The following is a 15,336-nucleotide window of genomic DNA, read 5'->3' on the forward strand; positions in this document are numbered from 1 at the left end:
AATCAGGCTATGTGATAAAAATCGATTTTTTAAATTTTTGAAGGTTTCTCAGTTTCATGCAAACGCTTGAAATAAAATTAGAGGGGTTTTTATTTTTATTGATTGCAATAATCCTTTTATCCAGGAGGATATTATAGCCGATATTAATGGTAGATTTTTGATAGTTAAAGGAACAGCTCATAACAGGAAAATGGTTTTGGTTAATACTTATTGACCAAAAGTTGATGATCCCTCATTTTTTAAGGCTGTCTTTGTTCTGTTACCTGATCTAATTGAATATATGTTATTAATGGGTGGTGATTTTAATACTTGTTGCAATCCATTAATGGATAAATCATCATCCAAACATCGACTCCCTAATCGTTCTGCATCACTTATTAATTCATTTTTAATTGATTATGGGTTGATTGATCACGTTTCAAAGTTAAATGCCTATTTACGTGGTCAGATTATTTCATATATAACTGAACTGAAGAAACAGACAAGAATGGAATTAGATAAAATCTCTAAACAGATTAAAGACTTAGATAACATCAATGCAACCTCTGCAAATGTTGTTTTGTTCAAAACAAGAGTGGAATTACAATCTCAATATAATTTATTATTAACTTATCCTATTGAAGGATATTTGCTTAAATTGAAAAGACAGTTTTATATTTTTGGGGATAAAAATAATAAGCGCTTAGCTTCCCTATTAAGGGCAGCTAGGGCTAAAAGACAATTATTAAAGATTCGTAAAGAAAATGGAGATATAGCAAGTTACCATGAAGACATCAATAATATTTTTCAGAATTATTATTTCGATCTTTATAGATCTCAATTTCCTGTAGAATCCTCCAAAATGAAGGATATTTTTAGATGAGATAAAATTTCCTCAAATTATTGTTGAAGATCAACAGATGCTTGATAGTCCAATTACTGAGCATGAAATTCAGAAGATTATGATGTTAGCGCAATCAAGTAAAGCACCTGGACATGATGGTTATTCGGTAGGATTTTGCAAAATAATTGGAAGATTAGTTTCTCCATACCTTTTGGAAACACTTCCTGAATCCTTTGAGAAGGTTAGCTTACCTTCTTCTTTTTATAAAGCTTCTATTTCCTCAATATTTAAGAAAGTTAAAGATCCCACTGAATGTTCATCATACAGACCTATTTTGTTATTGAACGTGGATGAAAAAAATTCTCTCTAAGATAATGGCTAACCATTTGGAAAATAGTTTAACTAAAATCATCTCTATGGATCAAACAGGCTTTATTAAATGTCGTTCCTCTTTCTCCAATGTTCGGAGATTGATGAACATTATATATTCATCATTATCTAAGGAACCCGAATGTGTTATTTCTCTTGACGCAGAAAAGGCATTTGATAGAGTTGAATGGTCATATTTGTTTAAAGTATTAGAAAAAAAATGGTTTTGGGAATAATTTCAATAGGTGGATTCAAATGATCTATAAGAATCCTAGGGCTACGGTTAATACTAATGATTTCCAGTCGTCTTCTTTTTTTCATTTTCACTTGGTACTAGACAGGGATGTCCATTAAGCCCTTTAGTATTTAATCTTGTACTGGAGCCTTTGGCCATAACACTCCGTGAAGCTAAAAATATTGATGGGATTTCCATGCATGGGACCATACATAAGACTTCTCTTTTCGCAGATGATCTTTTGTTTTTAATTTCGAACCCTGAGGAATTAATTCCTAATCTTTTGGAAATTTTCAGGATATAAACTTAACTTAAATAAAAGTGAATTGTTTACATAAATGCCCCTGTTTTATTTATAATGATATTCCATTTAGAATTGTTAATTCTTTTAAATATTTAGGTATTACAATTACTAAATAATATAAAGATCTTTATAAGGCTAATGTAGTTCCTTTAATGGACTCCATGGAACAACTATTTACTGGATGGAATCCACTTACTCTTTCTTTAATAGGTCGTATCTATGCCGTGAAAATGATGATTTCACCAAGATTTTTATATATTTTTCAAAATATACCTATCTTTTAAACTAATTTTTTTGAACAAATTGACTCTACTATTTCGTCCTTTCTTTAGAACAATAAAAGACCAAAATAAATAACTATCAGTTACAAAAATCTAAAAAAGATGGTGGACTTGCACTTCCTAATTTAAGACTGTATTATTGGGCTGTTAATATCCGACAGTTATGTTTTTGGTTATATTGGCTCGATAGGAGCCAAAAAAAATTGGATTGATTTGGAGTTAAAAGCTGTCAAACAATTTTATTGAACCTCATTATTAGGAACTCCATTAACTATACAGCTCTTTGAAATTCCAAATTTAAATCCCTACCCTGATATTAAACAGTCTTTACGGATTTGGTTTCAGTGTCGCAATTTTTAAAACTTTAAACAACTTATATTGTCTAGTTCTCTGAAGCGAAATTTTTATTTAAATTTTCAACAACGCATTGCTGCGTTCCTAATGTTCTTTTTTTCCTTTTTTTTCTTTTTTTTTGCAGTTATTGTTCTTTTAATTAGTTGGTGTTCTCTTTTTTTCTTTCTTTTCCTTATAATTTTTTTTCATTTTCATATATTACGATCAGATTTTTATCTTCAGCTTTATTAATTGTACTTATATCAATTCATTGAAATTTTGTATCATTGTATAGCTGTAGAAGATTATGTATCAATAAAAAGATTCTAAAATGAAAATGAAAAGTGAAAAGCACCAACTCTGTGTCTTGGAGAAAGAATGTACAACGTTCTCGTTTGAAGGTGTGAATAAACAAAATTAAACATTATTGTTATTTTGGGATTCCTTCGAGGGAGCGATTTTAATTGCAGATGACACAATTAATATAACTGAAAACAAATCTGAATTGTTTGTTTAGTGGGCTGTCACTTATGTGACTAACCATGTGGTGTGATTAATTGTCAGAGTGCACTTTCGTCTCCTGTATAAGAGCGTGCAAAGCAATCAACTGTAGATATCGGCAGTTGGACTATTTTCAAATGATCACCAATCTACACCGAAAATGGGATATCCCGCAATTTACTACATTGCAAGTATTTACTATCCTCTACTGGCAGCGATTGGTATCCCTGGTCAGTAACTGGAATTCGCTACTGCTCTATATGTGTGGTTTGTTCTTGTAGCATTTGCTACAGATGGTTGCTCGTCTTGTGTGTTTCAATCTTGTTCAGGTTCAAATATATATTTTATTTTATGCTTTCATGTTTCTTTGGAATTGTTACTCGTTTCTTAAGTTCGGTCTGTTTGCTAATATTAACAATTGATTGAATGTTTATATCAATGCCATTCTAGCATTCTTACCTTACTCGACAGCTTTACCAGCAGATATTGCACTAAACCTGATTCTGCATCGATGCAGAACCTCAAACGTTTAATAAATTAAAATAAGATCTTTAGCACTTCTCTCTCTGCGAGCTCTCCGGATTTTTTAGTAGTCTACCAATTCTTACTCTTCATCGTAACACAACATAATGTATATTTTTTCTCTTATTTGTCGAACTGTCTTTGAAATTCTCACGGTAACTTTGAAAACTCTTTTGTTTTACCATATTCTCCTTGTTTGGGCGGCTTTAATTTAGGTAAGCATTATTTTACTTCTTACATCCTTCTCACAACATGTGCGAGTTAAAATCTTTATGTTGCGTCTCTGTCGTGATGTAGAAGATTCAGGTTTATTTGCCACCTGTACTTCGAAGCCCGTAGTCCACTGCAAAATGTTATCTCCAAAGAAACGGTCTCCCTGAGTCCATTTTATTTCCGCAACATATAAAACCTTGAGCAATATCAGCAACAATGGCGGGACTGTCTAGATGTGTGGGTCAATAAAGCGCCCACCGGAATGTCTGTTGTCAACTGGAAAGCTGTGGCTCAACTGTTACTCTGTTCGGTCATTATCATCCAATCGAAGGACAGTGACGGAGCACGGACAAACAAGATTTCCATATTCCGAATCGAAGCCTGCCTAATACGGCATAGGATCAGATGTCTGAGGTTCACTCAATCCGATTCAACATATTTCTACGCAAGTATAACAAGTATAAATGATCAGGGTTTAGGCGCATGAACCTAACTTTTCTTTGCTTCCTTGCAGTTAATTTAGTGGCGATTGTGATCCTGTCTCTGAGAAACTGCGGACTCTCTAAATGCATCTCCCGTTACCTGGTGGGAATGGCAGCAGCTGACTTATTGGGTGTTATTATTGCTGTTATACTCTCTGAGATCAATAATATTTATAGCTATGCCCTCCCTTTACTCATTACACCGGTTTGCGCCCTGACCCATGCCCTGAGGCTCGCAACCATGGACTGTTCTGTTTGGCTCACAGTGGCGTTCACGTTCGATCGCTGCGTTGCAATCTGCAGTCAAAAGCTGCGGGAACGATACTGCACCGAAAGAACGGCGACTATTGCGATTGCAATTGTGGGTTTAGGAAGCTGTGCAAAAAGTGCCCCATTATATTTTGCGGTAGAACCCTACCTTATCATTGATAACGTGCCCTGGCGATGCATTTTGAAACCGGAATATGTTACTTTACCAATGTGGAAAGCATACCAGCTGTTTAACACCATCACGACACCTTTACTGCCGATCGGTTTGATTCTAATTTTTAATGCTTTAACAGTTAGTCATATCATCGCTGCAAACAGAGTTCGCCGGGGGCTCAGGAACAGCGGAGAGAAAAAGAATGATCCAGAGGTGGAGAACCGGAGAAAGTCAATACATTTGTTGTTCGCTCTGTCAGCCAATTTCATATTTTTGTGGATCCCCTTTATTGTATATACTATGAACTGGCAAGTTGAGAATTACTCTTACACTGACAGATATTTGAACACCCCGACGTATATCCTGCAACAGTTTGGGTTCATGTTGCAGTTTCTCTCCACCTGCACCAACACGTGTATCTACACTCTGTCACAGAGGAAATTCAGGGCGGAGCTGAACCATGGAGTTAAATATCTGGTTACATTAAATGGTCGGTTCTGTAAGTAAAACGCAAGTCCAATTGAAAGCTCTGACGGGAGTTCAAACCTATTTCTATATTACTTATATCTGGTAAATGTGCCTATGTTCCTTCAGCCGACTGAGCGAATGTTAGTAGTTTGCGGCTTCCAGTGAGGTCAGCAAAATTAATTCCGTTGTGTGGAGGAAGAAACAGCAAAAAGGCGCTGATGCGACCGCAACATCAGCAGAGATTTGTATTAATTTTTGTGGATTAACGACCGAATCGCGACCTACGAACGCTGTGAAGCAAATATGATTTCTCTTACATTGGTAGAATTCTATTCTAATTTTCTGGACTATGGATCATTCCAGGGATTGCTGAGAAATGTGCCTGAAAAATGGAAAACCGGAGTCAGTTAAAGTCAGAGAGAATACCTACAACTTCCATTATAACAGTGCGAAATATGTGACAACTGCCTTTTCATTCAAAAAGCGAGCGGTCCCTTCCAAAGCGGGAAGTTAATACTGCACGATGCCCCAATATGACCCATAAATGGAGATGTGTAGCAGTCATACTGATAGGGGACGGTATTAGGATGCAGCTGTGGATTTTATTTCTGTGTTACTTTTCCCCGTAATTAAAATGCCCACTCTGCAGAAGCGTTGAATCTAATATATTGTGTCTACTAATGTTATGGATTTAAAATATCGCAAATTGCGATCATCTTCGAACAGGACATGTCCAATGCTTCAGCCGGCACGGTTGCTGAATTATATAGAAATCATAAAAAAACGTCAGCGTCAAGAAGCAGTCAAATTGCATCTTGACGGAGCATTCCTACCTCAGTTGCAATTCCTGTTCTGAACACTTGATGTCCTCGTACTTCCAAACATTCCACACCGTGACGCAGTGGAGATGAGGAATGGGGCCCAACATCTAGTGACATTATATGGTCGGCTCTGTGGATAAAACACAAATTCAACTGTAACTTTTCCTGGCAGATCAAATTAATTTCTATATAAATCATCTCTTGTAAATACGTCACATATTCTAGCAGCCTGGTCGCCGAAGCTTAGTAGCTCAGATTTGGAAACAAGATCTGAATCAGGCACAAAGTCACTGGTATATACTGTTACCAGCGGGAATACTTACAACGAATAATAATAAAACTATTAATCACAATAAGAAGCAAATTAAATTGAAGACGTGGCGCAAAAAGGAAAACGAGTACTGTTCATGCATTCAATGTCCATTTGGATATCTGATGGCACCGCTAATTAAAGTTTTCCTGCCAGGAGCCACAGAAACAGTGTGTTCTCGGAGAGTTGGCACGAATCAAATGAAACCATTCTATATCTGAATAATTTTTATAACAGGCACCATCGCCCCCAATCTAGGGTAGCGAGGGTGAACAGCTGGAAGTGTGCACATCACCGAGGACTTCGGGTGGTCTGTATATCCCGGCTGTGTGGTTAAAGGAAAGCACAGCAGCGCCTCTTTCACCCCAGATCGGCAAGAGTCCCGAAATCCTAGTGATTTTCCACAGGGGCACAATTGAGAGCTTCCTCACTGGCTGTATCCCTGCCTGGTATGGGAGCTGTATTTCCCTCAATCGCAGGACTTGGCAGAGAGAGGTTCGGACAGCCCAGCGCAACTTCCCACGATTCAGGACATTTACAAAGACAGGTGTGTAAAAAGGGTGCGATAGATCACTGGGGACCCGAGTCATCCCAAACACAAACTGCTCCAGCTGCTTCTATTTAGGAAGACAAAACCTTCATACCGTTTATGAGACATCGTACGGTCAGTCCTTGATGTCTAGTGAAATAAGGATAACCGTGATATAGTCTTCTTTGACGGGGACTGAATCTTGACAAAAACTCGCGATTTGAAGCAACAACATGACAGCTGTTTTGGTGAATGTTCTAGTTCCCTTTCGACAAACAAATATTTCCATCAGATATCGGCAGATGAAAACTCGTGTTTGCTTTCTGTCCAAATGTTTCTTGGCTCTCAAATTCAAAACCTGCGACAAGACATCCCTTCTTAGATATGGGCTCAATACTGTTATCAATACTCCAAGTGCAGCCTGACTACTGTCCCCTACAGACTCGGCATTATCTCCTTGCTTTCATATTCTAATTTCCTTGAAATAAATGACAACATTGCATTTACCTACATTTTCACAGACCCGACCTGTAAATTCACCTTCTCGGAGTCTTGCACGAGGACTGTTACGTTCCTTTGTACCTCTGATGCTTGAGCCTTCTCCCCATTTACATAATAGTCCGCACTACTGCTCCTTTCACCAAAATGCATAATCATACATCCCAACACTGCATTCCATCGACCACATTTTTGCTCATTCTTCCAATTTGTCCTTCTACAATTGCATTGCTTCCTCAGCACTACCGACATCTCCAATTATTTCATCGGCTAAGAATGACACTAAGTCATCAATTCCCTTATCTAAATCATTGACGAGCAATATGACCTGCAGCGGTCCCAATACTGACCGCTGAGGAACATCACGAGTCACGGACAGCCAAGCAGAAATGCCCCCCTTCTTCCCACTCCAGCCTGTCGGCCATTCCTCTATCAACGCCCTGGGATTTTGCCTTGCTACACAGCCTCATGTGAGGCACCTTATCAAACTTTTTCTGAAAATCCCAGTATATAAGATTCACTGCCTCTCCTTTGTCCATCTTGATTGTCACGTCTTCGAAGAAATCTAACAGGTCTATCGGGCAAGATTTCGGTTCGCAGAAACCATGCTGACTTTGATATATTTCATCTTCAGTCTCAAGTACCTGGAGAGCTCCTCTTCAACTATCCAACATGATCCTACCCCTTGAGGTTAGGATAACTGGCGTATAATTTCCTTTCGTTTCCTTCCTTCTCAAGCAGAAGAGTGAAATATGCAAATTTCCAGCCATGTGGCATCATGGCAGAACCAATTGATTCTTGAAAGATCTTAACCAATGCATCCGTTATCTGTTAAAGAACCTCCCTCAGGATGCTGGGGTTTAGTCCATTTGGCCCAGGTGACTTATCCACCATACGATCTTTGAGTTTGCCTAGTACATATTTCTTTGTAAGAGCAATGACACCCTCTCCTGTTTCACTGATACTCACAGACCCCTGGCACAATGATACATTCTTCCGCAGTGAAGACAGATGCCAACAGTTTTGACCCCATATCTAAGAAAGGATGTCTTGTCGTAGATTTTGAATTTGAGAGGCAAGAAACATTTAGCCAGAAAGCAATTAGTTACTACCATGGCGCTCTCAAACTTTTGACCTTTCCTTTCAACCTAACAGGAACAGAAAGATTCTGTACCCTCAAAATTTCACTTTTAAATGAGCTCCATTTCTCTATTACATCCTTCCCATAAAACAAATTGTCCCAATCCACTCTTTCTAAGTCCTTTCGCATCTCCTCAAAGTTAGTCTTTCTCCAATCAAATATCTCAACCCTGGGTCCAGTCCTATCCTTCTCCATAATTATATTGAAACTAACGGTATTGTGATCACTGGACCCGAAGAGCTCCCCAACACGTACGTCTGTCACCTGACCTACCTCATTCCCTAACAGGATATCCAACACTGCCCCTTCTCTAGTCGGTACTTCTATGTATTGCTGCAAAAAATTACCCTGCACACATTTTACAAACTCCAAACCATCCAGCCCTTTTACAGAATGGACTTCCCAGTCTATATGTGGAAAATTAAAATCTCCCAAAATCACAACCTTGTGCTTACTACACATATCTGCTAACTCCTTACAAATTTGCTCCTCCAATTCTCGCTCCCTATCAGGTGGTCTATAATACGCCCCTATAAGTGTTACTGCACCTTTCCCATTCCTCAATTCCACCCAAATAGACTCCCTAGATGAGCCCTCTAATCTATCCTGCCAAAGCAGAGCTGTAATTTTTTTCGGCCAAGCAGTACAACAGTTCCTCCTCTTCCACCTCCGATTCTATCACACCTGAAGCAACGAAATCCAGGAATATTTAGTTGCCAATCACACCTCTCCTGCAACCATGTTTCACTGATAGCTACAACATCATATTTCCAGGTATCAATCCATACTCTAAGCTCATCCAGCTTTCTTACAACGCTCCTAGCATTAGATGCATCCAAGAATCTCTCCACCTCTTCCCCTCTGTTTATCCCTAGCAATACGATCAACTTTATTATCTTTTTCTTCCTTCTCCCTTACATCTTCAGTCTGAGCGCTCCCCTTCTCTATCGCCTGCCTATCCTCCCTCACACACTAGCTTTCTCTATTTGTGAACTAACCTCCTCTCCCCTAGTCTCTTCAAATTGATTCCCACCCCCCAACCCTTCTAGTTTAAAGTCTCCCCAGTAGCCTTTGCAAATCTCCCCTCCAGGATATTGGTCCACCTAGGATTGAAGTGTAACCCGTCCTTTTTGGACAGGTCAGACCTGCCCCAAAAAAGGTCCCAATGATCCAGAAACCTGAATCCTTGCCCCCTGCTCCAAACCCTCAGCCACGCATTTATCCTCCACATCATTCTATTCTAACTCTCACTGCCGCGTGGCACAGGCAGTAATCCTGAGATTACTACCTTTGCAACCCTACTTCTCAGCTGCCTTCCAAACTTCCTGTATTCTCCTTTCAGGGCCACTTCCCTTTTCCTACCTATGTCATTGGTACCTATATGCACCACGACGTCTGGCTCCTCACCCTCCCACTTCAGGATATCTTGGACGCGATCCGTAACAACCCGAACCTTGGTACCAGGGAGGCAAACTACCATCCGGGTCTCCTGGTCGCGTCCACAGAATCGCCTATCTGACCCCCTAACTATCGAGTCCCCTATTTCTCCTGCCTTCCTCTTCCTTTCCCTACCCTTCTGAGCTACAGGGCCGGGCTCTGTGCTGGAGGCACGGCCGCTGTTTATTCCCCCAGGTAGGCTGCCCCACCCCCCAACAGTATTCAAACAGGAGTAGTTATTGTTAAGGGATACTCTCTAGTACCTTACTTTTCCCTTCCCCCTCCTAACCGTGACCCACCTGTCTGCCTCCCGTGGTCCCGGTGTGAGCACCTTCCTGTAACTCCTCTCTATCACCTCCTCACTCTCCCTGACCAGACGAAGGTAATCGAGCTGCAGCTCCAGTTCCCTAACACGGTCCCTTAGGAGCTGCAGCTCGGTGCACCTGGCGCAGATGTGGACTTCCGGGAGGCTAGGAGACTCCAGGGCGTCCCACATCCGACACCGAAACAACAAGCTGCCCTCACATTCATACTTCCCCGTTCCTCAAATCAGTTAACTGCTAACTGCATATATAACATGGCTTCTCCGTAGAGTTATAATGAAATGGCTTATTTGTGGGTAACTGATAAGGTAATGCTCTGTTTAGTTGGAATGTTTGGGTTATAATTATTGACTACGGAGGAACTAACCAATGGTAGCGATGTTGTTCTCTCTGTATGTGTGGGAATCTGGAGGGAGGGCGCAGGATTTCCGGGAGGAGAAACGAAGAGGAGGGACGTGCTGGATGCGCTCTGGTCGACCACCGAGGTTGGTTGCAGGCGGCGGGTCGAGGAGGTCGGAAAAGATCGAATGGTGGACAGAAGGCTTCGATAATTGAGCTCCAGCGGTTGTGCACGAACCGATTGAACTCTAATAAGTTTTGGCTCTCTTTTCTTTCTTTTTATATTGTATCGCTATTAATTACCTAGTTCCAGTAAGATTTATAAAATGTACTCTGTAAACGTACACTGTGTGCTGTCTGATATTGTATGTGCGAGTTTGTACCAGTGTGCATTACACAGCATCCACGCAAACGGGAGACACGGTTGAGCGGGTGGACGGGTTTTCCCCGAGACAAATACAAGCCGATAGTCCTGGCCGTTACATCTGTGGGGTGCTCGTCCCGGGATAGAATTCTGTGGATGCTGTGTGACCACTGTGCCATACCACCGCACTCGCCATATCATCCGGTGACTGAGGACACCCTGTTCAGGGAGAGGTCACGGCGACTGGCCCCTGCAGATGTGGAAAACGTGCGGCAGCAATTGTGCAAGTTGAAGAAAGCTGGAATCATCACTGAGTCCCGAAGGCTCTATGCGTCCCCAATAGTGGTGGCCCTAAAGAAGAACGGAAAGGTACGCATGTGTGTGGACTATAGGACCCTGAACCGGCGCACTGTCCCTGACCAGCATACGGTCCCGAGGGTCGAAGACGCGTTGGCCTGTTTGAGTGGAGCGAATTTGTTTAGTTTGCTGGACTTGAGGAGTGGATATTACCAGATCCTGATGAGTGAGGCCGACAAAGGGAGGACGGCATTTATCCAGTTCGAACGGTTGTGCACGATTAAATTGAACTCTGATAAGTTTTTCCGCCATTGCTTTTCTTTCTATATTGTATCCCTATTAATAACCTAGTTCCAGTAAGATTTATAAAGTGCACTCTGTAAACGTACATTGTGTGCTGTCTGATATTGTGTGTGTGAGATTGTACCAGTGTGCATTTCACAGCATCCACGCAAACGGGAGACACGGTTTGGCGTGTGGACGGATATTTCCCGAGACAAATACAAGCCGATAGCCCTGGGGGTCACATTTGTGGGCTGCTCGTCCCGGGATTGAATTCCGTGGAGGCTGTGTGACCACTCTGCTTAAATAAAATACAGTCGGGATGGCGGCAGCTGCTTTTCGGCGATGGTGTGCGGCTGCGAAGGTGGCAGAGAGCAATGCGTGCGGGCTGAGGGGGGGGGGGTGGAGACTAGCGTACCGGATGAAGTGTTACTCCGAGGTTTGAGTGCGGTTAAAACTTTAGGCAAAGTGGAGATTGTATCGCGGAACTTTGATCAGATTTGGAAAGGTTGGTCAGTTCCCGTTCCACCGTGAAAGGCGAGAGCTCTGAGTTGGCCTCTGCACTTACCTCCTTAGCGAGAAGGGCAGAGGGGCCCCGCCAGAAGTTAAGATTTTCTCGGGGATAACGCCCACTCCCGATGGTGAGGAAGATTATGAGACATGGGTTGAGCAAACGTCACAGTTGTTGAGGGAGTGTCAGTGCTCGGATGAGGAAAAGAGACAGAGATTTGTTGAAAGTTTGCGGGGAGAGGCGGCTGGGTTAGTGCGAGGTGTGAAGGTTATCCAGCCTTTGGACACTCTGAAGGACTATATGGAGGCTTTGGAAAGTGCTTTTGGGTTGACTGGGAGATCCTCGGGGAGTTTTAAAACATGTATCAGGAGGAGGGTGAGAAGCTATCTGCGAACCTTTTATCGGCTGGAGAGACAGCTTAATGGATTGAGGCGCAGGGGAGTCATTCGGGCTGAACAGGTGGATCAGTTCAGGATGGATCAGGTATTTCGGGGTACCCAGGCCGAGGACAAGATTGCTTGGAGTCTCCTGCAGTCTTATAAAACGCGCCCTCCTCCGACGTTCGTTCAACTGATCAGAGATGTGGGGGGGGGGGTGAGCGCGCGTTGAGGCCGCGGGAGGACACTGTCAGCAGGGTGAGATCCTCAGTTGTAGCCCCCGGTAGGGATGGGAGAGGATTGGGCTCCACCCAGCAACTGATAAAGGATGTGGTGGCCGAGCTGAGGGCTGAGGAGTCGGTAGGGAGGGCTTCGCTTCCCAGAGGACGAGACAGCGCAGGATGCTGCGAGTGGCGGGAGGTCTGCGAGAAGGCGGGCGACTAATAGCGTGTGCTATAACTGTGTGAAAAGGGACACTTCCGGAGTGACTGTGAGAGGCAGGGGGTGTGCTATAACTGCGGGGAGGAGGGCCACTTCCAGCGGGAATGTGAGCGGCCGGAAGCCTCTAGGAGGGCGAGTCCCCGGGTATCCAAGAAGGGACAGGTGTCGGGAAACCTAGAGGAGACCCAGTGAGGGAATGGCCTTGAGTCTCCCGGGGAACCCGTTCGCAGGAAATTACCAAGGAACCCACGAAATCAAAAGACTCTATTCTGGAAGGATTAGTGGAACCCCGCTCGAGCGTGTCGCTACGGATAGAGGGAATCTCTGCTAAAGCCATACTCGACACCCGGACGCAGGTATCGCTATTATATCGTTCGTTTTACAATCAGTACTTAAAGCGTTTGCCATTGTCCCCACTCCGTGCACTGGGGATTTGGGGCGTCAGTGCTAGGGATTACCCGTTTGAAGGGTATTTGCCGGTGAAACTGGAGTATTCAGAAGCCGATGTGGGAGTGTCCGAAGTTCTGGAGACGTTAGCGTGATTTGTCCGGAGCCAGATGAAACGGGGAATGCTTCAATACTGGTGGGGAACAACATCCCTGTGGTGCGGAGTCTCATGGGGGCCTGCAGGAGAGGACTGTTTGGGGGACCGAGCCGAGCACCCAGCGTTTCATGCTGCTTTTGACCAAGTGCACGCCGCCCTGGGCCGGAGACTGAATTTAAAAGGGGGACTGTCTGGTCCACCCAGTCGAAGCCTGTGATAATAAAGCCCAGGGAAGCAGCAAGAGTGATGGGAACCCCCAGATTTCCCGGAGTGCCTGACGGCGAGGCCCTCGAGGGGGAGTCACGATTTCCGGCTGGGGTGCTGGTGAGGCCCGAAGTGCCGAGGCCCTCGGTGGTAGATGCCAGGCGGATAGAGAAATCACCTTTAAGAGAGGGATGCCGCTGGCGCATTTGTTCCCGGTGACGGTAATGTCTAGCGCACCTGTGAGGCCCACTAGGCGGGAAGGATTGGAAAACAGGAAAGCTTGACCGCTGAGGCCCTTAACTTTGGGGACTCTCCTGTGCCGCCGGAGTGGAAACGCAGGCTGGTGGAGAAGATGTTGAAGCAGGAAGATTTGTTTTTCTCTTGCCGAGTTTCAGTCGGTTGTTCCAAGAACACTCGCCATACCATCCGAGTGACTGAGGACACCCCGTTCAGAGAGAGGTCGCGGCGACTGGCCGCTGCAGATGTGTAAGACGTGCGGCAGCACTTGTGCAAGTTGAAGGAAGCTGTAATCATCACTGAGTCCCGAAGGCCTTATGCGTCCCCAATAGTGGTGGCCCGGAAGTAGAACGGAAAGCTACGCATGTGTGTGGACTATAGGACCCTGAGCCGGCGCACTGTCCCTGACCAGTATACGGTCCCGAGGGTCGAAGATGCGTTGGCCTGTCTGAGTGGAGCGAAGTGGTTTAGTGTGCTGGACTTGAGGAGTGTATACTACCAGATCCCGATGAGTGAGGCCGACAAAGAGAAGGCGGCATTTATATGCCCTATAGGGTTTTTCCAGTTCGGAAGGATGCTCGAGGGTATATCGGGAGCCCCTGCTACCTTCCAGAGGGTCATGGAGAAGACGGTGGAGGATATGAATTTGCATGAAGTGTTGGTGTATATGGATGATTTGGTAGTGTTTGGAGCCACCTTGGAAGAACAGGAAGCGAGGCTGCTGAAGGTGCTATGTCGACTGAAGGAGGAAGGGTTAAAACTCTCCCTGGACAAGTGTCTGTTCTGCAAGACGTCTGTTAGCTATGTTGGACACATAATCTAGCGGGATGGAGTAGCTACAGACCCGGCTAAGATAGAAGCGGTGACCACGTGGGCGAGATCCCGGACTGTGAGCGCTCTGCTCTCGTTGTTGGGGTTCTGTGGTTATTATCGGAGATCCGTGAAGGGCTACGTCAAAGTGAGTCACCCCTTGAACAAGCTTCTGCATGGTTACCCTCCCATGGGGAAGAAAGGAAAAGAGGGGACGGGAGGTTGGAGAATATCTCAAACCGTCGGAGCCCTTCGGACAGAGATGGGATGCAAATTGTTAGGAGGCTTCGAAATCGCTGAAAGAGTTGCTGACCCAGGCACCGGTGCTGGCTTTTGCGGACACCCGATTACCTTATGTACTGGACACGACGCCCCCGAGAGGGATTAGAGGCCGTCTTGTATCAAGATCAGGGCACCGGGTTGAGACCTGTCGCGTTTGTCAGCCGGAGTTTGTCGCTCTCCGAGAGAAACTGTCCCACCCATAAGCTGGAGTTTCTGGCGTTGAAGTGGGCAGTGGTGGATAAGCTGAGTGACTATCTCTCCGGAGCCAGGTTTGAGGTGAGAACGGACAACAACCCATTTACTTATAACCTGACTTTGGAGAAACTGGATGCTACAGGCTATCAGTGGTTGGCAGCTTTGTCGGTGTGTGATTTCAGCCTGAAGTACCGGCTGGGAAGCAGGAATGTCGATGCTGATGCTTTGTCACGACGGGAGCATGAGGAACAGGAGACGGACGAGGAGTGGCAGAGCATTCCTGCCCCTGGGGTGAAAGCCATGTGTCAGTTTGCTATCACCGTGAAGGCCGAGGAAACGGAGAGGCCGGAACGAGCAGTGGACCCATTGGGGACTTCTGCTGACGACCTACCCCCAGTTTACTGTGACCTGACTGCATTGAAGACTAAACAGTTTCCGG

The sequence above is a fragment of the Hemitrygon akajei genome, unplaced genomic scaffold, assembly GCF_048418815.1.
Source record: "Hemitrygon akajei unplaced genomic scaffold, sHemAka1.3 Scf000064, whole genome shotgun sequence".
NCBI classification, from domain to species: domain Eukaryota; kingdom Metazoa; phylum Chordata; class Chondrichthyes; order Myliobatiformes; family Dasyatidae; genus Hemitrygon; species Hemitrygon akajei.